The 23,902-nt window shown below is 42.0% G+C and overlaps 2 long non-coding RNA genes across 2 annotated transcripts in view; both read left to right on the top strand.

The window, feature by feature from the left end:
- The first annotated feature begins 326 nt into the window (after positions 1-326).
- The window catches only part of LOC143420732 (uncharacterized), a 441,774-nt gene continuing 418,198 nt past the window's right edge, over positions 327-23,902 (top strand). The window contains exon 1 of the long non-coding RNA XR_013100439.1: positions 327-630. This is a non-coding gene — a long non-coding RNA (uncharacterized LOC143420732). The remainder of the gene's footprint in view (positions 631-23,902) is intronic.
- Positions 6,952-8,861, top strand: LOC112433083 (uncharacterized). The gene is made up of 4 exons (XR_003023365.2): positions 6,952-7,299; positions 7,385-7,492; positions 7,570-7,743; positions 8,345-8,861. It is a non-coding gene; the product is annotated as an uncharacterized LOC112433083 (long non-coding RNA).

The following is a 23,902-nucleotide window of genomic DNA, read 5'->3' as shown; positions in this document are numbered from 1 at the left end:
CGCACACACAAATCTTTTTTACACATACAAATCTTTTTTACAAGTACAAAATATTTATGACCACATTTTGAGCCCATACAAGACGCTTCAAAGTGATTCTACTGTAGAAACATGAACAGGTAGAAACCTGCAGCCTGACTGCTCATCACTTTGTTACCTGTTCAAGTTCAGCAGCAGCAGCTCACTTTATCATTGTGAAAACAAAAATGTCAAAAACCATTGCTATTCTCTATAAAACAAAGCTGAATAAAAAATCATTACACACACTTTATTGTACTCTGTTGCTTCCATATATGACTTACTGTCTGGAGATATGGGCTAATGCATATAAAACGAACACTCTTCCTATTTTCAAGTTACAAAAAAGAGCTATAAGAATTATAAACCAATCAAACTATATAGAACCAACTAACATTTTGTTTATTAATCTGAATACCCTGAAATTTTATGATTTAGTTGAATATAAAATGGCACAGATAATGTATAAAGCACAAAATAACTTGCTTTGCCCCAGTACTCAGAAGCTGTTCAAAGTCAGAGAGAGTCAATATGACTTAAGGGGAACAGATTTCTTTAAAAAAAACAAGATAAGGACAAATATAAAGCAGAGATGTGTTTCTGTTAGAGGAGGTAACCTGTGGAATAGTTCTGACAGGGATTTAAAAAGGTGTAGTTCATTTTCCTTGTTTAAAAACATGTTTAAGCTTATGTTGTTTAGCTTAGTGTTAGCATGCTGTGTGGCTAGCTTAGCGTTAGCTTAGTGTTAGCATGCTGTGTGCTAGCTCAGCGTCAGAGCTCTGCAGGTGTCTCGTGTGTAAATATTAATCACAGTGACAGTAAAGGAGGTAAAGGGCTGTGACGTCATCACGTACGCTGCGTCCTCTGTGGGCTGAGTGAACTCAAAGTACAAACTACAAGTACACAAACACGAACGTAGCTCAGAGTGGCGGACACACTCGGCCTCGTTGGTCCAGCTGTGAGTCCGTTACCGTGAACTATGGAGCGGCAGATTTGTGCTGAACTAAGCTGCACACAGCTGATGTTAGCCAGGAAACATTACACACTGACTTTAATGGAGAGACCGGAAATACAAACACACACAGTTTGTTGTGTGAAGAAATCAAACACGAGCTGAACAAACAGTAAAGTTCCTAAAGACAAACTGTTAAAGGAGGAAACAAAGCAAACTTACAGTTTCTTCACACACCAACAACAAGCTCCACTCCACGAAGTTCAGGAAGTGAAATTAAACTTTGAGCAGGAAGGAAACACCCAAAGAGACGTTTGAGGACAATCAGGAGCATTGGAACACTGTGCTGCGTTCAGTTGCACCTCGGAAACTCCAAACCTCTGGCAGGCTGTGATTTATTTCTGCTGGTTTTCCTGTTTGAAGCACAAACATCCGTCATCACTTTGTTGTTGTTCTTCCTGCAGCGTTTAAATATTTCAGCACTGAACTGATGTTTCTTCAAAGCTCATTTCAACCTGTTGAAGTCATGAATGAAAGTGCAGACTGAGAGTGGATCACATGATGTTTGAGGTGTGTCATGTGACATGTTCAGTATTGTCACACATGTCTAGATTGTCCCTGATATCATAACTGCTCAAACACTGATGATTATATTTGAAGAATTATTCCTGATGGCAGCAAAGTTTGAATGGAGCTCTCTGTCTGTGCTGATTTGTCGCCCTCTGGAGGTCAAAGCACAAACTGCATGATGTCACTGTAACCACCACAGTGACAGGAAGTGTTTTTATGACTGAAACACTGAAATGATGCTAACGGCTGTCGTTAGGCTCACTGACAGCAGTGCTGATGTGTTCATGTCAAACACTGGCTCAGGTCAGACTCCTTCATCCTTCTCCAGCGTGAGGCCGCCCTCAGACCCACAGGAGCTCTGACCTTTGACCTCCTGACCCTAACCATTTTAGTCTTGTTGCATCTGCAAATCCATCCAAACTGTAGCCGAGCAAAAGAAGCTGGAAGCTGTTCTATGAATGATGTTGTTGAAGGAGCTTGGAAAGAAAAGCGTCTGGACTTCTTTAAGTTGCTTGAAGAGGGACATGGACGTCTTAACGCCCACTCACATCCTGGGACATTTGATCACAGGAAATCACATGATAGCGTGGGGCTAGATCTCACAATGGGTTCACCCAAAACCTTGGCTGATTGAGACCCACACCCGTTTTCACGGAGGAGGAGTTTCACATGCTGAACATGTGACAGCCTGGTTTAAAGGGACCAAAAGTAACTGGACACCTGATTCAGTTCAGGTTTATTCATCCGCTCCAAACCACAGCAGCAGTCACCTCTAGGGAACCAGCTGATCCATGTAACTAGGGACAGAGCATAGCCCAGAGCACTGGTTCACGATGTGTTTGTGGACTGTAGGTTGTTTGGATAGAGATGAGATGTACTCAGCAGTCTGTCTCTAATGTTTAATGAAATGTTCTGAAGATGATAATAACTTGTGATTTTCTTTTGAATGAATCTTTAATCGTGTTGTAGGGCCTCTGACTCTCATGAAGATTTTCACATCAATGTGCTTTTCACAAAGATATTAACAATGAAAATGACGTGCAGCCCTGAACTACTCATGCGTTAACTCAGCGGTTCCCAACCCCCGGGTCACGGACCGGTCCGTGAGTCGTTTGGTACCGGGCCGTGAGAGTCGAGGCTCGGTGTGAAATTGATGGTTGATAGGTTTGTAGCATAAACCTGTTCGCTGGATCGTTCAATCCAGCTACACAGCAAAGCAAGACACGAGTAGTTCTTTATGTTTCTCGTGCACGGGAGAGAACTGGACCAATGCCGTTCCTTCGCTTGACCACAGTTGCTCTCGTCCGTTCCCTCGTAACACTGCTCTTTTATTGAGGTTACATGAACATACATAGGTTCATTAACATACACGTGAACAAAGGTACCAGTCTGTATGTTATGTAGGTGTGTGTGTGTGTGTGTGTGTGTGTGTGTGTGTGTGTGTGTGTGTGTGTGTGTGTGTGTGTGTGTGTGTGTGTGTGTGTGTGTGTGTGTGTGTGTGGAGTCAGAGTGTGACCCCATAAACGACTTCCCTAAACCTGCTGGTCTGGAAGTCCAGCAGTTCATCTAAACAAAAGGCACTTAGACTAAAACAGACATCCTACCACAAAACAATAAGAAGGTAGCACCTCTCCCATGATCCCAGGACGTGGGTGTGAATGCCAGAACACTCTGGAGTCACACAAAGTCTTTAAAGACTACTATCATTACACAATTGGTTCTACACCTCTAAGCATATATGGTTAGATATTCCCCAATAACAATGACAATGATAAAATATAAATCCAACAATGGTTTTCAGGGTTTTTATCGTTAACTTCGTTTCCCTGGGTCTTTTCCCGTGTTGTAGTCGTGTGTCTTATTTTGAAAGAAATGTTTACGCGTTACCATAGCGACCAGAGAGCATTAAGGCTGCAGACAGGTGCATCCAACAACATTTTATTTTCCCTTATTTGATTTATGGACCTAACTGTATGAACTGGACTTTGGCTTTAATGCTGCTCCTCTTCATCATTGCTGTGTTGCATTTCCATCATCCTGCTGCTGGATTCACTGCAGGCTTTAACAAACACTCCTTTGGGTCCAGGCCCAGCCACGTGTTTGTAAGCTGCTGTGCTCCTCACAAATAAAGCCTGAAGCAGCTCAGACTGTTAGAAGCAGCACTGAGCCCTGTTACAGTTATAGTGTTAGAGCAGCGGCTGCAGCCTACAGCATTTAAACTAGCTGACAGTAAACACATCAGTCCAGATGTTACCACATTACTTTGTGATGCTGAGAGTTAAAGGAGACTGGCTGATTAAAATCCCATTCCTTACATCACCGTCCTCTGCTCTGACTGGTTTCATTTACTCACAATCAGAATACTTTTTTGATCCCAGGGGAAATTATTTAGGTTACAGTGCTGCAGCACAAACAGGAACAAAGACACAACACACTAAGTAAGAAATAGCACAATATACACAATATATACATGCATACATATGAGTCACTTATAAGTAACATGTGAGTGCTGGGGTCTATGACAGCAGGCAGGTCTGTATTTATGTCCAGGCTGACATGAACAGCTAGTAGTTCAGGGTTCAACACTCAGGAAAGTGTGTGACCTTCCACACTGACAGAAGATGCTAAACATGACTTTAAACTGTTGTTTGTTAAAGCCTCACAGATCTGAGAGCAGGGCTCAGTGGGTACATGAGCCTTTATACATGAAGGCTTTCTGTTTCCAGGAGAGGAAACATGTGATCCAGCTGTGTTTGGTCACATGGATCTGCTCTGCATGGATCACCTGACTAAAACATGTTGTTATTGTTCTTACAGTCTTAAATCGGTACATCAGGCGGGTCACATGACACCCGGGGGTGACAGCAGCATCTTTCCTCTTTAGAAAGCTGCTCTCTGTCCCAGGAGCTGTTGTCACAGTAACAGCAGGAACAGGAAGTCACATGCTCTCTGCTCTGTGATTGGCTGCTTCTTATCTCAGCTTCCTGCAGAGGGTGGAGGTCTGCTGATAACGCACAACAACAGAAGTGTGACTTTCACTTCCTGTTTATTGCTGTTGTTCTTAAAGCTCTCAGGCGATGCTGCAGCGCCCCCTGCTGACACAAACTCCTCCCTCTGTCTCAGAGGTCACAGGTCAGCCTGCTGCAGAGGGTCTGCCTGTTCATGGACTTCCTGTTACAGAGACGGGTCTCAGTGTCAACACTGGTTTCTGATTGGACGGTGTGGAAACCCAGCTTCCTCCAGCCGAGTGATGTGTGGATTCATCACTCTCTCTGGATCAGTGTAAGTCTGTGTGTGGGTCAGCTGCAGGACTTGTTTGACCTTTGACCCTGGCAGACAGAGCTGGTTACTGCTGTGTGACTCCTGCCGTCGCTCCACTTTAAATTTTACTTAAAATAAGTCCTGACATGGCCCCGCCCCCTCTGACCTGCTGCTCCTGGATGTGCTGAGGACACAGCGGAGGCTCAGAGGGGGCGGGGCTTTTCCCGTGGCGGTAACCAAACTGCATTAGGTCACTGCACTGCCAGTGTTTAACCACACCTCTTCTGACTGACCTTTGACCTCTGACATGTTGATTCGATCCTTATTTGATGACGTCTTTTATCTAGTGATTTAATTCTGTGTATTTATATGTGATGGTGTTCCTGCGTTCAGCCTCAGCTGATATCCACAGACGCTCCTATTGGCTGGTTTTAAAAACACGTCTGCCTGAAATTCACATTTCATTGATTTTGGGGGATTTTAACAGAGAGATAGAACTTTATGAATCCCTCATGTTTATCCTCCAGGAAATCCAGTTTGTAGCAGCAGAACACCGACAAACTTTTACACAGCACAGAATTAGGATATCAAATAAAGGGGAATAAGAGAATATGAATATAAGCATAAATATATACATATATACACAGACCTCACACAGAGACAGCAGCTACACTGTGTGTGGATGTGATCCACAGTCACAGCTGTGGGTTTCAGTCAGTGTGTCTCTGACTTCATGGTCACATTTCAAAGCTTATTGGAGCCAGAAGATGTTCAAGTAAAAGATTTATTGCTGTACTCGTCTACCAGGATAACAGGAGGTTCATAAAGCTGTGTAATACTTCAGCTTTACATCATGCAGTAGTAGTTTATTAAACCCCCCAAAATATGACTATCCAGAGTTGGGACCAGGAAGCAGAGTTGCAGTCTTACACGCCTCTCTGCAGCTTCTCTCCTCCTGCTACCCCCCAAAAACCCGTCTCCATAGAGACTGTGTCAGCTCCCAAACAGACAAAAAACAAACTAAAAACCAGCAACAAACAACTTAAACATAAACAATCACAAAGAAAGAACAATACAGTATCCACATCTGAACCAAAGAGTAAAACAGTGAAATGTGGATTATTAAACATTAGGTCTCTCTCCTCCAAGTCTCTGTTAGTACATGTTAGTAAAAACATTTCTGCATTTTATCCATATTTTATTTTTAACTCAAAATCAAAGATTCCAGATTCTCCTACATGTTGGTTTTGAATCAGATAGGACGACAGATTTCAGGTGGCCCTGTGTCTTTCTCTATTACATTTGCCACTGTGTAACTCAAAGTTATTTAAGGACTAGTTTATTTCAATGGATGAGTTTACTGACTGACGCGCAGAAGAAATAGTTCTTTATGGAGCCGAGATGGTGTGAATGATGAGACCAAAGACTGCAATATCTTGTACCAAAAATATATTGAATAAATGGAGGAAAGGGGAAATGGAACAAAATAATTAACACAACACACAACATAAATGCCCACAATTAAATAATAAATCAATGCTGTGATCTTTCTGTGCAAAAGTCCTTTTTGGTCCTCTTCTTTTTAAAGTTCACTTTTAAGGTATTCCTCCTTAGAGTCCAGCTTCATACAAATGGGGAAATATGTCCGTAATCCAAAGACGGCTAAGTGGGGGAAAGAGGGGAAACAAAGAATGGTCCTACCGGCTCGCCACTTCAATATGAAGAAGATTAATTCAAAGGGAGGGAACAAAACCTGACCTGTAGGTCAGAAAAACGTCCATTAGCACATCAAGTTCGATTCAGTTTACCGGTAAACAAATATATTTTTCTGCAAGCCTATGTAACAATGCAAATCATCATCAACCAATGTACAACAGTTAAATTATTAATTATCTTGGCTACGTAGCTTAATCTATACATTCCAGTAGCGTTCGCTACAAACAATACAAAAACAACAATAAAGAAAAACAGCTGTCTAACAGACAGCATAGCCGAATTCAAGGCAACACATAACAATAATCATTCAATCGCACTTTGTTTCAAAGTAAGCCCATAAAAATGCTTAAGTAAATAAAAGTGTTCAAAAACAGCGGTTTTTGAGCCGGAGTTCTGCTCGCGGTGGGAACGCCGCCGCACAAAGTCATTTTTTAATCGCGAAAACGATCGGCTGGTTACTGACAACCAAAAGGTTGTTTTTGGTAGATATTAAAGATCATGGGTGGGCGGGGCAAATGGAGCAGTTTTCTACAGTCGAGTAAAATTCCAGGAAAGAGCTGGGTGTGGCTTTCCTTTAAATCACATGATCAACAGCTTTAAGATGGAGGCAACTCGCTCAGTGTTTCCTGTTTCATTCTTAGACTGTGGCGATGGTAAGTAGCAGCTTTTCACTTGTTACCTGGCATCTTTTCAGCCACCAATGATAGTCATTGTATGTTATCAACATTTCACTAACTATGTTTTCTCTCATGTTTAAAATAGGCCGACCAAGAGCAAAATAGGTATGTCTGCAGACTCTGCTGTAGCCAAAGTTATCAGATCTCCTGTGTTTTTAAATCCCTAACTGCTCGATCATTATCATTTTAGAAGACAACAATTTCTCAAAGGAGGTTCAAAACTAATGCCTACAAGATTACCAAGAGGATGGTTCGGGGCTCTTACATGACTCCGGGAAGTCAACACTTGGTGGATGAGGTGTGTTACCTTTGACACTTTTAAGACAGTCCTGTTTATCACTACTAACAATAAGCAAATATGTTTTCACTCAACAGATCCTTCACAGCATGTTGTTTCTGGGCAAAATCAACAACATCCCCTTTTCTCCAGAAGAAATCTTCCCTAATCCTTTTGTTTTGGGTTCTTTAATGAGAAGATATCCCAGGCCTTTAAAGTTGTATTCGACTCAGCTTCCCAGGCGAAGTCCCTTCTCCTGTGTGCTCGACATGGTAAGATAACTCTTCTCACATTTTCAGTCAATCTGACAAACTTCCAGTTTTTAGGAAAGTATAATGCAAAGTGCTTTTTTACTGAGAAATCCAAAGAAAATCCATACTGTACCTTATACTTCAACATATGCTTCTAGCTATACTTCTCCACCAAACACAGAGACTGCAGGAGAGCTGGAGACTTGCTTCAGAATTTGTTAGTTCTAAATAATGTCTAACAGACTCATTATTGGAGATGCTTACAGTCTTCAAGGCGTATATGATGCTGTCACTGTGTAGCTGCTGGATCTGTTAAGCTCAAAGACTCTAAATTCAGCGTGTTTTGACAGCCCGGCATAGCAAAATAGAAAAAAAAGGTCAATTAGCAAATTTAATTATAAATTAGTGAGAACAAAGATGGATTTTTGCTTATTGATTTAAAATTAAATAGATTTTTGTGACTTGTTTCACCCCTATCTTAAAATGTCTAAACCAAAAGCATCCAATGGTCCTGCATAGTTAAATAAGTCAAGCAGCGAAACAAACATGTTGATCAACTTTCTATTAAAAACAACTATATAATCAGGTGCAACACTTTGACCAGATCTGTAACTGTTTTCAGATCGTCCTGCAAAATAACTCAGAGAATGAAGAGCAAATAAAGCAGAGTCTGCAAGATCTCCTCACAGACTTGGACTTAGAAGAGAATAATAAAAAAACAGCTTTCGTCTCGTCCACCATCTGCATTTCTCAAAAATCCCAAACCAACAAATCAGAAAGGTACTGCGGAGTCTCCATGTCCACCAAAGGTCCTAACGCTGGGAAAATTATGATTGCTGCCTCCTGTCTTAGCAAATGGCATAAATATGTATCTGGTGCGGTGATGACCTATTATCCAAACACAGTCCAGAAAGATTACTTTGATGGAACAATTGAAGTACCTGGAAATATCAGGTGTGAGGCTTTTTGTCTCCGTGATGGTGCCAGAATGAAGCCTTGCAGATCATGTAAGAATTTGTTTGGCTTGAACACAGAAGACCTCAGAGAGTGGCCATATGGTAACTGTGCTGAAGCTGAGAGCCTGAGCAATTTGCTTGAAAATGAGAGAGAAGTTGAAACACATGTGGATGAATACTCAGCTGAAAAGGATAATAGGCAGAGAGCTGAGGATGAGGTTGGTAGGGTTCTTAGAACTGTGTTGCAAAGGATTCGGTTTAACTGGACAGGTGAATTTTACAACCCAGAACAAGAGTGAGATTTCATGAAATCATTTGCATTCATCATTCTGATAAATCAAAGATTCTCTGCTCTGACAGCATCTGTGTGGATTTTCTGTAATCACAGAGACGTGTATAAGCATGTTTACTTTCCATCTCCATGTAATTGTCACATTTAATAATTAAAACTGGCTTCTATGGGTTTTTGTTTGTTTGCTTACATATCTAGTGTTTAATGCAATATGAAGCATTATCAGACAGCATTTATTGGGAAGAATCCCATATTTATACTGGTCTGTACCCAGGGTACACAGAAAATAAAAACACATGTTTTCTTATTATGATCCCAACTATAATTTACTTAAGCAAAAGCACTACATGTGTAGTTATAATATTTATAGCAGTTACTGTTGAGCTTTAAATTTATCATCTTAAATGTTTATATGCTGATTATATTGCTTTATATAAGAAAGGCCTAACTCTGAGTACACTCTGTGCCAAAAAGTGCTGACAGGAAACTGCATGCTTTTGCAGAAACGTGCTTTTGCAGCTAGAAAGTGAAGCTGATATATATCAGTTTTAATTAGTTTTTACCAACTGCTTGCTAGGGCAATCCCACGAGTTTGGTGTTTTTGTATTGAACATGATTCCAAGTGCTTTCTATAACACATAGCAGAGGTGCCACAACAAAGACTGAGAAGAGGACAGGAAGAGACAGTGAAAGAGATGCACTCCTTCACCATTCATGTTAAAGCGTTGCATAGCTTTAATTTTAGAGAGTGTTGCATAACTTTAGTCATTTTTCTACCACAGGTGAAGCCAAGAATTGTGAAGCTCTCTTTTGGCCAAATACCAGAATCTGTAAGAAGAAGAAAAAACAAACAATCAAATAGGTCATTATTAAGAGGACAACAATCTCTTGATGATTATCCACAGTGTCCTTGATAACTCTGAGATACAAACTGTCAAGGATATACACATCCCAGCAAACAATAGCTGTGTTTGACTAAAGCGATTAATAACAAGGACAGAGCTACAATCACTACAGTCAAACATAAAGGGCTTAATCCTGAATCCAAGTCTGAGCTGTGATGCCGTTGGTGCTGAAAGCTGCTCAGATCCTGAAGCTGCACGTTTTGTCTCTCTCTAACCAAACCAGCAGCAAAAGAAGACACATTTCGCTTGACATAAACATTGTCATGAATTCCCTCTTACTTTTGCTGGTTTGCTTCCACCACCATTAAAACACACACAGAAAAACAACACAGCACAGCTCTCTGCCTCTCTGTGTACTTTAAGAACACCGTTTCCCATCTCAAATCTCTGTTTTTGGCATTATTCGCTTGCTTGTTATGAAGCAGTCTACCGTTGTTTACAGCCATTTTTTTTTAATGACTTCCGACAAGACAGCCTCATTTCTGCTGTTCAATACCAAATTTTATTTATTTATTTTTTCAAATTAAGTGAAACTGCAAAATGCTCTGCTGTGTCTCTATTAAAACCTCTTATTAAAACCTCTGAATCACTTCAGCAGCATCAGCCAATGTACATTTGTTGAGTCGTGGTTCTCGTCTGCTTTTGTTCTACTGCAGAATAATATTTTTAAGGTTATCTACTGTAAAAAGCTAGGCCAGGAAAATCTGCTTCATGGTTTTGTGTTTTATCCTCAGTTACTTTGACACAAAAGCATCTGCTGTGATGCTCACACCTCTGATGAAGTTTCACAAGTGTCAGTACTGATAAATGATCAGAATTATAATGTTTCTGACTCTCTGAGTAAGAATTAAATGGAATCTAATTGGGACCTTGTGAATTGGAATTGAACAGGTTCTAGAAATCAGTGATGATACTCAGCTCCAATACCCACCTATGATATTAGGCTGACGAACGCTGACTGGGTTTCATTTACCAGCTTTTTATGTTCTTCCTGCAGTTTCCTCCCCACATCACTCATCTTCACTTTTTTCCAGTCCTCCTCAGTCTAAACAGAACACACAACAATACAAAGAAAAGCTCAGGTGATTGATCTCTAACACTAGGCATCCCCAGTCTTATTCTTAGCAGTCTAACTTCTCACCATATCTTTGAAGGCCTCTCCATTGTAGTAGCGCTTGGATGCTGGATACTCTATCGTTTTGTCACATAGTTCCAGGAAACTGGAAGCCACCAGATGCAGCTCCTCTCCGTCATAGCCGTACAGCTTTTTGTCCTCACGCGTCATCAGCACAAGCTCGTCACATGGACATGAGGTGCCCTTTACCACACCAATAACCTGCATTTTTACAATCTCGGGAAGGTAGAATTTTCCCCAGGCGTTAACTTCATCATCATCCCCGTTGTATTTGGTGTTCTCAAGCTCTTCTATCCACAGGTCAGCACCACTTGGCTTCTTCAGGTGAACGCACATGCTTTTGTTTTTGGAAACAAAATCTTTCACCCATTTCAGGTACTTTTCACCTGGAAAGAAGCAGACAAGGAAATATGGATGAATGTAGAAGTGTTGGAAAAGACAAATAGCAAGGTTATCCTACAGCAGTTTGTGAAAATGTTGTATCTTTAAATAAGCAGGCAAAATGAGGATCTCACTTATCTCATATGTTCTGACTACCGACTTTCTTCAGTTAAAGGACAAAAAAAGGGCACACTGGAGGCTGACAGAGTGTGCAATGGTGGGAATCATTTTGCAGAACTCACTAAAGTTTGTTTCTCCTGGAACAAGCTTTTTACACTTCGGCAAATGAAAATACTGTGTTAAACTAAAAAAGAGCACCAGACCAAGGTCTACAGTACTAACAGAAAAGCATGCCGTTACCTGTTGCCTGTCGACACAGCTGCTGATCTTCCTCACCAAAAAAATGAGGATCCCTGAAAGGAATAGAAAGGTTATGTTAAAATGAATGACTGTCACGGTGATCATGGGAAGCTCCGAAATATCACAACAATAGCTACGAAATCACAAAATGCAGTGTGATGTCTGTAAGCACCAAACATGACATCTCTGCAAATTCATCTTGAAACATGTAGGTACCTCACACGTACAGCTGCAGCCATCTCAGCCATTTATCACTGTGGCTGCCAAGTGGCTGCCACTTCACAAGCGCATGGCACAACATAGAAGAGCCACCTCCACAGGACAAGACTCAGCAGTCCATCTGCATCTTAAGGATAAAGGTCACTCTTTCGAGGATGCCAATGTTCACATTTTGGACAGAGAGGACAGATGGTTTGAAAGAGGAGTGAAAGAAGCATCTATGTCCACTGTGAGCGACCATCTTTGAACAGAGGCGGGGTTTACGACACCAACTCTCTGCCATCTATAATCCAGTTTTGAGATCCTTCCCAGACGCCTTAACGCCCACTCACATCCTGGGCCATCTGACCTCAGGAATTCGCATGATAAGGTGGGGCCAGGTTTCACAATGAACTCACCCGAAACTGGCTGATTGGGACCCACACCCAGTTTCACACCTTGGCTCAGGTGATTAGAGGATCATCAGGGGGTCGTTTTGTCCCTCTGTGGGGGTCACTCCCACTAGGTTTATATCTGGGACTCTCCACCATTTGACCTTAGAACTGAAGAAGCTTCTCGGATGAGAGGTGAAACGTCTTCAAGTAACTTAAAGAAGTCCAGACGCTTTTCTTTGCAAGCTCCTTTGACTACGATGACCTGGATGACTGAGAACCTTCACAGACATAAGGTGAATGTGACAAACAAAGCGCCTTCTTGTTCTCTGTGATAATGTAAAGTTATTAATGAAAAAACAAACGAGTAAAAAACGGACTGGAAACATGTCTTCAATCAAAACTCGACAAAAACAAAGAAACAGCCTCACTTCTCTGCGACGCTCCCTAAAAATGACGTTACGTGTTACGTACCAGAGATTTCTATACAGCCCTTTATCAAGCCGAGAGAAAGTGACGCAAAACCCTCCAACTAATAACGACTAGCAGAGAGGCTCAGCTGAGTGTAGTTACCTGGTTTGCAGACGCATACAGACGTTTCCTGTCCTCTCGGACGCAGCTGTGATAGAACATGTGGTGCATTACCGCCACCAACTGGCTTGGAGTGAGGACCGGAAATCGCTCATGCCAAATCAAAAAAAAAAAAAACATAAAGAAAGATTAAGTGAAGAGATAAATGAATACATTAAATCAAGAAGAAAAAAACCCACCACCGGACATATACATCCTCATATCCTTCTGTACAAATGAGTTTGTTTTAGAAACTGAAAAAAGCCACAAAACCTTCACATCTAGAAATCCTTTGCAGTAAAACTTGTTTTTTGGCAGGTTCCACAGGTTTTGAATCAGTTTTCTTCTTTATTCCTGATAATTTTGACAATGAAAAAGAACATGTTCTATAGGGCTTTGGAGTTGACGTCACGCCGCAATGCATTGTGGGAGCGCGGCACCATTTTCGAGGTCTACGAATCAAAACAAACACACTGTGTTGGAACGATGATTACAAGATGCTTAAAAGCAGCTCAAAAGAGAACGGACTGTATAGAGACCGATTGCGTCCAGAGGCGAAGCGGCGGTACTTGCAGAAAATAGCGTGCAGTGGAAATGTGGACCCGTATGAAATACGGCCGTGGAGTAGAAACCCTGAAGACGTAGCCTGATATATTTTCGTACCTTATCTGTGGAGTCAGCGCGTACAAGTCGTCATTCAAACAAAGGTAAGTCAGCTCGAGTACTGCGTGTGAAATGCGTTTGATTTCCCTGCAAACATTCACATTAGTGCAGCATAAATTCATTCATGAGGGGAAATTACAGTGAGAACATGTGGAGGCTGTTAGAGGGAGAAGATAGTGAGTTCAGTGCAGGGCTGTGCAGAGAGGTTTAAAGGGGCGGGTGCTCAAAGTTAAAAAGGGGCACATTGAACCAGGCTGAATAACAACAACACACATTCATCAAGAATCTAATATGGGAAGGGCAGGGCTGTGTTGGTCTGAGACTGTAAACATTAAAAAGTCCACAGGAGAGATGGTAGCTGATTAAACAAGTGTCATGAGATAATAACAAAATGCAAAGATTGGTGACAGCGCTTGGAACCATAAGGCAACAAAAAACTATGTATGTAAAAAAAAAAATATATATATATATATATATATATATATATATATATATATATATATATATATATATATATATATATATATATATATGTGTGTGTGTATATGTGTGTATATATATATATATATATATATATATATATACACACACAGTGGGGCAAAAAAGTATTTAGTCAGCCACCGATTGTGCAAGTTCCCCCACTTAAAATGATGACAGAGGTCAGTAATTTGCACCAGAGGTACACTTCAACTGTGAGAGACAGAATGTGAAAAAAAATCCATGAATTCACATGGTAGGATTTGTAAAGAATTTATCCGTAAATCAGGGTGGAAAATAAGTATTTGGTCACCTCAAACAAGGAAAGTCTCTGGCTCTCACAGACCTGTAACGTCTTCTGTAAGACGCTTTTCTGTCCCCCACTCGTTACCTGTATGAATGGCACCTGTTTGAACTCATCATCTGTATAAAAGACACCTGTCCACAGCCTCAAACAGTCAGACTCCAAACTCCGCCATGGCCAAGACCAAAGAGCTTTCGAAGGACACCAGGAAAAGTATTGTAGACCTGCACCAGACTGGGAAGAGTGAATCTACAATAGGCAAGCAGCTTGGTGTGAAAAAATCAACTGTGGGAGCAATCATCAGAAAATGGAAGACATACAAGACCACTGATAATCTCCCTCGATCTGGGGCTCCACGCAAGATCTCATCCCGTGGGGTCAAAATGATCATGAGAACGGTGAGCAAAGATCCCAGAACCACACGGGGGGACCTGGTGAATGACCTGCAGAGAGCTGGGACCAAAGTAACAAAGGTCACCATCAGTAACACACTACAACGGCAGGGAATCAAATCCCGCAGTGCCAGACGTGTTCCGCTGCTGAAGCCAGTGCATGTCCAGGCCCGTCTGAAGTTTGCCAGAGAGCACATGGATGATACAGCAGAGGATTGGGAGAATGTCATGTGGTCAGATGAAACCAAAGTAGAACTTTTTGGTATAAACTCAACTCGTCGTGTTTGGAGGACGAAGAATACCGAGTTGCATCCCAAGAACACCATACCTACTGTGAAGCATGGGGGTGGAAACATCATGCTATGGGGCTGTTTTTCTGCCAAGGGGACAGGACGACTGATCCGTGTTAAGGACAGAATGAATGGGGCCATGTATCGTGAGATTTTGAGCCAAAACCTCCTTCCATCAGTGAGAACTTTGAAGATGAAACGAGGCTGGGTCTTCCAACATGACAATGATCCAAAACACACCGCCCGGGCAACAAAGGAGTGGCTCCGTAAGAAGCATTTGAAAGTCCTGGAGTGGCCTAGCCAGTCTCCAGACCTCAACCCCATAGAAAATCTGTGGCGGGAGTTGAAAGTCCGTGTTGCTCGGCGACAGCCCCAAAACATCACTGCTCTCGAGAAGATCTGCATGGAGGAATGGGCCAAAATACCAGCTACTGTGTGTGCAAACCTGGTAAAGACCTATAGTAAACGTTTGACCTCTGTTATTGCCAACAAAGGTTATGTTACAAAGTATTGAGTTGTATTTTTGTTATTGACCAAATACTTATTTTCCACCCTGATTTACGAATAAATTCTTTACAAATCCTACCATGTGGATTCATGGATTTTTTTTTCACATTCTGTCTCTCACAGTTGACGTGTACCTCTGGTGCAAATTACTGACCTCTGTGCAAGTTCCCCCACCTAAAATGATGACAATCGGTGGCTGACTAAATACTTTTTTGCCCCACTGTATATATCAGCAATCAATCAGAAAATCATTGGTTCATATTACAATTAAATATGAACAGGCTCCTTAGATGTAAGCAGTTCAGATCTGATGTCATTTACATTCTTCACACAGCACATTCGTCCAGGCTGACAGGTAAACATAGAACTAATCTCAGGTAACATGACTCATAGTAGAGATCCAGTAAGAAAGATTGCAGGCTCTAATATTATTACCACACAATCCAAGGACACACCAACAGCTCAGATTTGTAGAACTATTTAAACAAATGTCTTCTGAATATTCAATTCAGGTTCACAGTGGGGGGGGGGGGGGTTTCGTGGAATTTTTAAAATAAAGTCTGCAACACAGAAAGAGCTGTGATCAAGCTATTTATTACTGCGCCAACACACATCAAACATCACAGTTCAGTCATGTCAGCGCTGCCACAGAGGTCGTGCTCCTCCTCCTTTACGCCTTCCAAGGAAGAGGGAGGAAGTTACAAACTGATCCTACCACACTTCACGTGTCTCGCTATGAAACCTAACGCATCAATGGTTGTGCTGTTTTGTGCCCTTGGCCTTATCAGCACCTGTAAAGGGAGTTGTTTTCTCAAACTGCTGAAGTAAGTTCATCTAGTTTTAGCAACTTTCACTGAACAGTAACAGTGTCACAACTAAGCATATGCATAAGCACTTAAACACTTTAAATGAGAATAACAGAACATTTCTATTACAGAGGCTGGAACCTGTCCCAGTAGTAGGTAGAGCACACCTGGACAGGTCACCAGTCTGTCAGAGGACTAACACAGAGACAGACATCAGAGTAACAAATCTATTTAAAATTAATGTAAGTTTGCTGCAGCTGTATGTATGAACATGTGTTTCTGTGCTCACAGTCCACCTCTCAGGAACCTGCAGTTCACTTTTAGTCTACTTTAAACAGACCTCACAAAAGGCTGATGTGGCTGGATCAGTAGTCTGATTTGAGTACGATACCTTTGGCCAGGGATTACTCTGGTGCATCGCTTCACTGCAGTCTTACGTATTTTCCCCACACCTGAATAAAAAAATACTGATATATACAAATAACAGCTTCAGCTGATGCAGCCTGACTCAATCCTAGATGTTCAGCACACAGAGACACAGAGGTGCCGTTTAAAGTTTAGTGTTAACCTGATCATTTGCAGTATTACAGAGTCTGGCAGTCTTTGCATGATGTCCACGTCACTGTAAGTTTCTAGCTGACTTCACTGCAATTTCAATTTCAATTTCTGCTGTTCACAAACGCTGTCCATCTAATCTGACTGAGCTGGAGCTGTTTTGCAAAGAAGAATGGGCAAAGATTTCAGTCTGTAGATGTGCAAAGCTGGCAGAGACAGACCCTAAAAGACTGGCAGCTGGAACTGCAGCAAAAGCTGGTTCTACAAAGTGTTGACTCAGGGGGCTGAATAATTACGCACACCCCACTTTGCAGTTATTTATTTGTAAAAAATGTTTGGAATCATGTATGATTTTGGTTCCACTTCTCACGTGTGCACCACTTTGTGTTGGTCTTTCACCTGGAAGTCCAATAACATTGATTCATGTTTGTGGCTGTAATGTGACAAAATGTGGGAAAGTTCAAGGGGGCCGAATACTTTTGAAAGCCACTGTATATGTAGACACAGGACTACAAGTAGAAGATCAGACATGAAAGTGGAGATAACACAGAAGACCTGCAGCAAAGGTCAGAGGTCAGACTGGGCCCTGGATTCAACAATGAGCCAATGATCATCAAGCAGTGACTAAAGCAGAGCCCTGACGTTCTGACATTCATCACACAGTCAGAACAAATGTCTGCTGATGACTTCATCTCATGAAACGACTGATAGATGTCAGTTCATTGATCAGCTGAGCTGCTGATCTTCATCGTCACAGAAACATTCAGCTTGTTTCAATCAGTAAATAACTCCCACTACTCCCAGTTTGAACTGTTCCCACTCAAAATGCTGTGAGAACAATGATCATTGTAAACTTCACAAACATCACGTGTTGTTTTCCACATGTAAGATCAGCAAACACACAGAAACTTCCTGTTGCCACACACGGCCTCTAAAATCTCTTCCACGCTTTCTGTCTGAAGTCCACTCTCTGTGTCGGATCCACAGGAAACAACAAGATCTTATTAACATGGTTTTCAATGTGTCTCCTTCCAAAAAGTCCAACCAATGAACAAATGTGTGTATTTGTGGAGGCCGAACAAAAGCATGACACATTTCTCTGTTTCTATAAACTGGAGTCAAACACAAACATGAAGAGTTTCACTGACAGACTCCAAAATGCCCCCACAGTGGATCAAAGGGAAATCCTACAGTGTGGCCAGAGACTCTTAATGGCTCCAACATCAACACATCCACAATGTTGGATCCAGTTCTGCCTCACAGAGTTACTAAGACACACCCTCTGCCAGCATCACAACAGCTCCACCTGCTTCACCTGCCTCCTCAGCATCTGTACACCTGAAGAGAAAAGAAAGGCTCCAACAGCTCAAATCTACAAAGGATTCATGAAGTTTCATCCAACAATAACATGTTTGCCTTCCACAGTGTGCTGTTAGACACCACTGTACCTCTGCCATTTCAAAAAGAGCAGCTTGGGAACATTTTGGCTCCAAACACTTTGTGTTTAAGTTCTTTGTTTTCTTTGTGAAGCCGACAACATCTGGAGCTTTGTGACTCATAGAAACATCATTTTGTTCTTTAGATGACAGCAGATTGGGACTGAATAATCAATCACTATCAAACCAATAAAGACAAACATGCTGATTTTACAGGAACTTTGTTGGAGAAGCTGCAAAGACATGAAACTGGTGGAGATCCCAAACCAGTTGATAGTGCTGGTTATTCCAAATAAAGCTGTTTCCCTTTGAGATGAAATGACTTTGTGTCCTGATATATAATAAAGATGTTGTTGTTTTTGAGCCCCTGTATTAAAAGTAGTTTAAAGTCAGCTTGAGTTTGATGTCTTTATGTCAAAGCTGCTCATGATGTTGAGCTGCTGATGGAATAAAAACAATATAAAAGCATGTAGTCCAGACTTAAATGTAGCCTGTTGTTAGCTGAGGTCCACACACAGTGTTTGACAGTGTAAAGTGTGTGAAAGGGCTGCTGGTGGAGCTCACTAGGATGAGCAGGTGACCACGAGGTGGAGAGCAGCTGGCCTGGCTTTGACCCGGGCCACGCCCCCTTTCTCTCTGCTTTGCTGTCACTTATCTTCACTGCTCTGTCCAATAAAGCTGAAAAAGGCCCCGAATCAAAGAAATCTGCTGCAGCCTCTGAAATGTCTTCTGTTTCCTTCCCGACGGCTTTTTCACCGTCAGCCCATCAGACAGTCCAGCAGCATTTATGATGATGTCATGATGTTGAAGAGGCTGCTACGGTGGCCTCCCATGACCCCCAGCCTCATCACAGCTGAGATGCAGACATTTGAAAACATTCAGCAGACAACTGAATAACAGTCCAACACAACAGTCTGTGTGCAGACACACACTGACCTTTCATAGAGTCAAACACAGCTGGTTGAGTCATTTCTCTGTGAGTCTAAAGTGAATCTAGTATTTGAAAGTCCACTTCCTGTATTTGTTGTTGAAGACTTCTTCAGCTTCTTCTCAAGGACATCAGCTGCTTGTTTGGCAGCAGAGGCAGTTAAGAAGCTTCCTGAAAAACACTGAACAGTGAGTTCACTGTGGCATATGACAGATTCAGCTTTCTGTGTGCAAATGTGTCTGTGTCGACCTTTCAAATGCTGTTGAATCCAAAACATCAGCGGCTCCTCGGCTGCTCGCTTCATGCACTTCTGTCTGTGTGACAGTCCAATGACATCACAGCTGTTTCCAGCCCCAGTGTCTCAGGACTGGACACCTTTAAACATGTCGAGGATCAAACAGCGTCCAGCTAAACACACATGAAACTATCAGAGCTGACAATCATTCCAATAACATCTAATGGTTCATGTATGTAGACACAGGACTACAAGGAAATGGCTCTCAGCATCTGGCTGTGGGAACACATGAGTCCCTGTTTGTGTTCAGATTGTGTGCATGTTTTAGACGTGTGTCACATGTAGAAACACAACAATCCCACAATGACACACAGATGTGTTTGACACAGCTGTGCAGCTGTAAGTTGTTTCTAATGATTCATTGAAGCTCTTCTAACATTCTGGAGACGATCAGTACATGAATCTGTTCAACACGACAACAATTTGACTTCAGTGTGAACGTTTGCATTAAATAACCTTCTTCATCCAGCTGACAGCATCTTCATCCTATGATGTGAACAGTTCCTCCTGTTGATGACAAACCTCTGACAGGATCTGCTTGAGGAGCTTTTTCATGTGCAGCTCTCTGAGCTCAGGGCTGAGCTGCTGTTTCATCTTTAAGAGCTGCTGCCTCCTCGCCGGACTTGTTCTCCTCTTCTTCTCCTAATGACACCATTTCTGCTTCATATTAAATTCAATAAAGATGCTGACATGTATCTGTAGCAGCAACATCATTGAATCTGTAACAACTGGAGCCAAACCAGTGGCTCTGCTGGGATCACTGGTGAGCCAACACTTCCTTGTTGATGCAGATTTCAGGGCTTCCTTTTGCTCCTCCGTTATAACTGTTCTCTCTTCTCAACACATGATGACACAAAGGAATCAGCAGTGACAAAGATGATGCTGAAGAGAAGCACACACTTCACACATATAACAGACCAGTGCAGTTACACACACCTCTGCTCGACATCAGGCCTCAAACAAAGACACAAAACACTAACTTGACTCTAAACAGAAGAAACGAGCAGCTGTTTCTGTTCTGTGCTTATTTATATTTGACACACATGCTTCTCTTTGTGCAAACACACATCGCACTATAAGGGTAACCTCGCACACAATGATTGGACAGCACAGTGATGATGCTGGGAGATCCTATACGCAGCAACACAGAAACACTGAGAACTTTAAACAATGATGGAAAGTGTTATAAATGACTTGTTGGCCTCTGATCTGTCACAAACAGCTGAAACGTGTCTCTCATGAGTCACATGAAGGTTTTTGACAGAAAGGACAAAAAGTAGCTGCAGTCAGTTTGTGTCATTTTTATATTTATTCATCTGGGAGAAAAATCTGAGGGACATTAAAATGTGTTTTCAACAGAGACAAGAACATGAATATAACAGAACAGGTAAATGAACATGTTTCAAGTAAACAGCTGGACTGATCAGGTCCAAACACAGAGTGATAAACTTGTCAAACAGCTGTCATATCTTTATATAGAAGCTCTTTATAAATGCTGCTCACTGCAGTCTGTTTACTAATAATGTCAAAGTGTTAGAAACACAGAAACATCAGAATGGTCTTTGTTCACAGAAACCTGTCTGGGATCCTTTGTTGTTCTTTTGATGCAGAGTTACATTATAAATATAAAGAGTTATTTCAGAGTCTCATCAGTTTTCCTGCATGTCTTTATTTAACACATCAGCAGGGCTGAAGCTCTCATGTTAAACACACACTGATCTATGGACACGTTCATGTGTTTCTAACAGAACCAGGCTGTTATCAGCCTGCACTAACATGATGTCACACACACTGAATGTAACAGTGACAGTTTACATCATCACACAATCAGCTGTGATTGTTTCACTGTCATCAAACGAGTCAACAGGAAGTAGAATCAATAGAAACCAATCATTTACTGACAGCATGTCTGATGGAAATAAGTGCAGATTATGTATGAAGTCTAACTGCACACAGTAACTGTGTTACAATAAGGACTTAACAGCGCCCTCTGCTGGAGTGTTTCAGTACTGCGTTAACTAGAATACACCACCTCCTCCTCACACCACCTGCTACAGCTCTACTCTTCTATGACTACAGTCATCCACAGCACTGATGTGAGGTCACATGGTTCATATGTAAGGAGCACAGCTGACCTCAGGTCAGTTTAATGACTGTGAGCAGCAGCTGTGTTATTGTCACTGTGACAGGGAGACACTCTCAGACACAGCGCTCATGTCAGCTTGTTCTCATGCAGGAGGATCAGGAGCTCCATGTTTGTCTTTCTGTTTGAATCATGATGTGTTTGTGCCATCAGAGTCTGTCATGAGTACTCAGGGTTTCACAGCAGCTCTTCTGGATGCTGACGAGGACTCCAACCTCATGTTTCACCTCTCTGAGCTTCTGATGTCTGTGAACACTCGTGTTTCTTCTCTGGGCTCATCTGGACAAAAACACCTTTCTGTGTTTGGCTGCAGCCTCATTCTGACTGACAGGAAGTGTGTTATCCATGAGCTGCACTTCTGTGAGGAAGTTTCCTGCTGTGTTTCCTGTCTGTGGACAAACACGAGTGTTCCAGCTGAGGACTTGGTTCCTTCCACCTGTCCATACAGGACATCACGCTGTCTGCAGCTCTGTAAATGCAGCTCCAGGTCCTTCCACGTGCTGCTCTGTATTTGTGCAGTTTGTAGTGTGTCCTGGGAAACGTAGCACACATGGTGTTCTTCTGCTGTTTCCTCCTTTCACTGAGTGTGAAACACTGACGCTGTGCTGTTGTTCACAGAGGGGAGCTGATTCTAGCTGCAGCTGGACTCTGTCATCTAACTGAATGTGTTGGTGCTGATCACGGGGCTCTGAGGGGGGAGCAGCAGGAGGACTCTGGATGCTGACGTCAGTGTATCTGTGGAAGCTCCCACAGCGTGTCTGTCATTCAATATTGTGCTGTATATTGTATCTATGCAAAGATGAACAGACTGTGTGTTCACTGGTCTCTGTGCTGCAGCTCTGATGTCATCATCACTCCCTCCTCCACCCTCAGCAGTCCCAGCATGCTGCTGTGGTGCACCCCACCCTCACTCTACACCTGAGCCACAGACCACACCCTCCACCTCAATATACACCACAGTTTTCTCTGCTGTGGAAATGAGATCAGGAGGAAATCATCATTATTATTATTATTTAATAAACGCTCACATTAATGTGGGCTTATTTGTTTCATATTAGAAACATTAGTTGAGTGTTTTTAGTATAAAATGGTCAAAGTCCCTCTTTTTGCTCCTCCCCTCACCTGTGGATGGGCGGTGCTGTTACCGTGGTGACAGCTTGGATGTGTTTCAGTCCTGCCTGGTTATCACTGCAGGAATCTTTCACATTTATTACAGGTAATAACTCTGATTTTTCTGTGTATTATGAACCAAATGTATCCTGATACACACAGAGATGGATGAGCAGAGGTTTTTTTTGCAGTTTATGTAGTTACTATGGACTTAATGCACACATATTATTAAAATTAGGGCTATAACAGTTGTATTGATGTATAGCAACTTGAAATGCTCCCACAAATGGCTCCACAGCATGTAAAAATATAACAAAAGCTCTGGCGGACTTGGTTCTGTGGTCAGTCTTAAAGGGTGAAGTTAAACTCTGTAATCTTCACTGTGTCACAGAGTTCAGTGAGTCCCGTTATTCACAGTATCAATCAGATCATCAGAGAACAGCTGATCAGCAATCAGTGGTGCCAACAGCGCCTCCTGTGGTGAGAGGATGCAATAATGCAATGTAGCATTTTTCCACTCAACACTTGCAGTCATGGAAACTGTCTGTTGGATCTGTGTGACGTTGCTTTCTTGGTTAGAGTTCCTCACAAATGTCCAGATGATTCTTCTAATGAGGCGTCGACCATGTTTGCAGCTCTTTGGAAGAAAACGTCGCCCTTTGCCATCCTTACTTTTCTTTGACTTCTTCAAATGCAGCTGAACTCCAGCTGGTATTTTCTTGGACTTTGCAGCTGTTTCTGGTCATCAGTTCATTCCTGCAAACCTCTGAAGCTGAACAACAATGATGCTGCATTGCTGGCTGATCCCAAAAGGTTGATTCTGTTCATCTGGACGTTTTCAGAAACGTTTGCTCACTGATCAGGTGACTTCTTCAGTCTCAGCTGACTGCAGCTTTACAAGCTTACAAACAGCACATTTGCACAATGACTGAAAGCAGCAGCACCTGATATATATGATACTAATATAATACATATACATATATAATCCATACTAATGATGAAGGAACTGAGCTCACAGTCCATTGTTCATTCAGTGAACTACTCAGTTTATTTTGGGCCTCAGAAATGCTCACTCTGTTTGTACA

The sequence above is a fragment of the Maylandia zebra genome, linkage group LG2, assembly GCF_041146795.1.
Source record: "Maylandia zebra isolate NMK-2024a linkage group LG2, Mzebra_GT3a, whole genome shotgun sequence".
Lineage (NCBI taxonomy): Eukaryota > Metazoa > Chordata > Actinopteri > Cichliformes > Cichlidae > Maylandia > Maylandia zebra.
The sequence above is the reverse complement of the archived record's forward strand: the minus strand, read 5'-3'. Positions and strand labels throughout refer to the sequence as shown.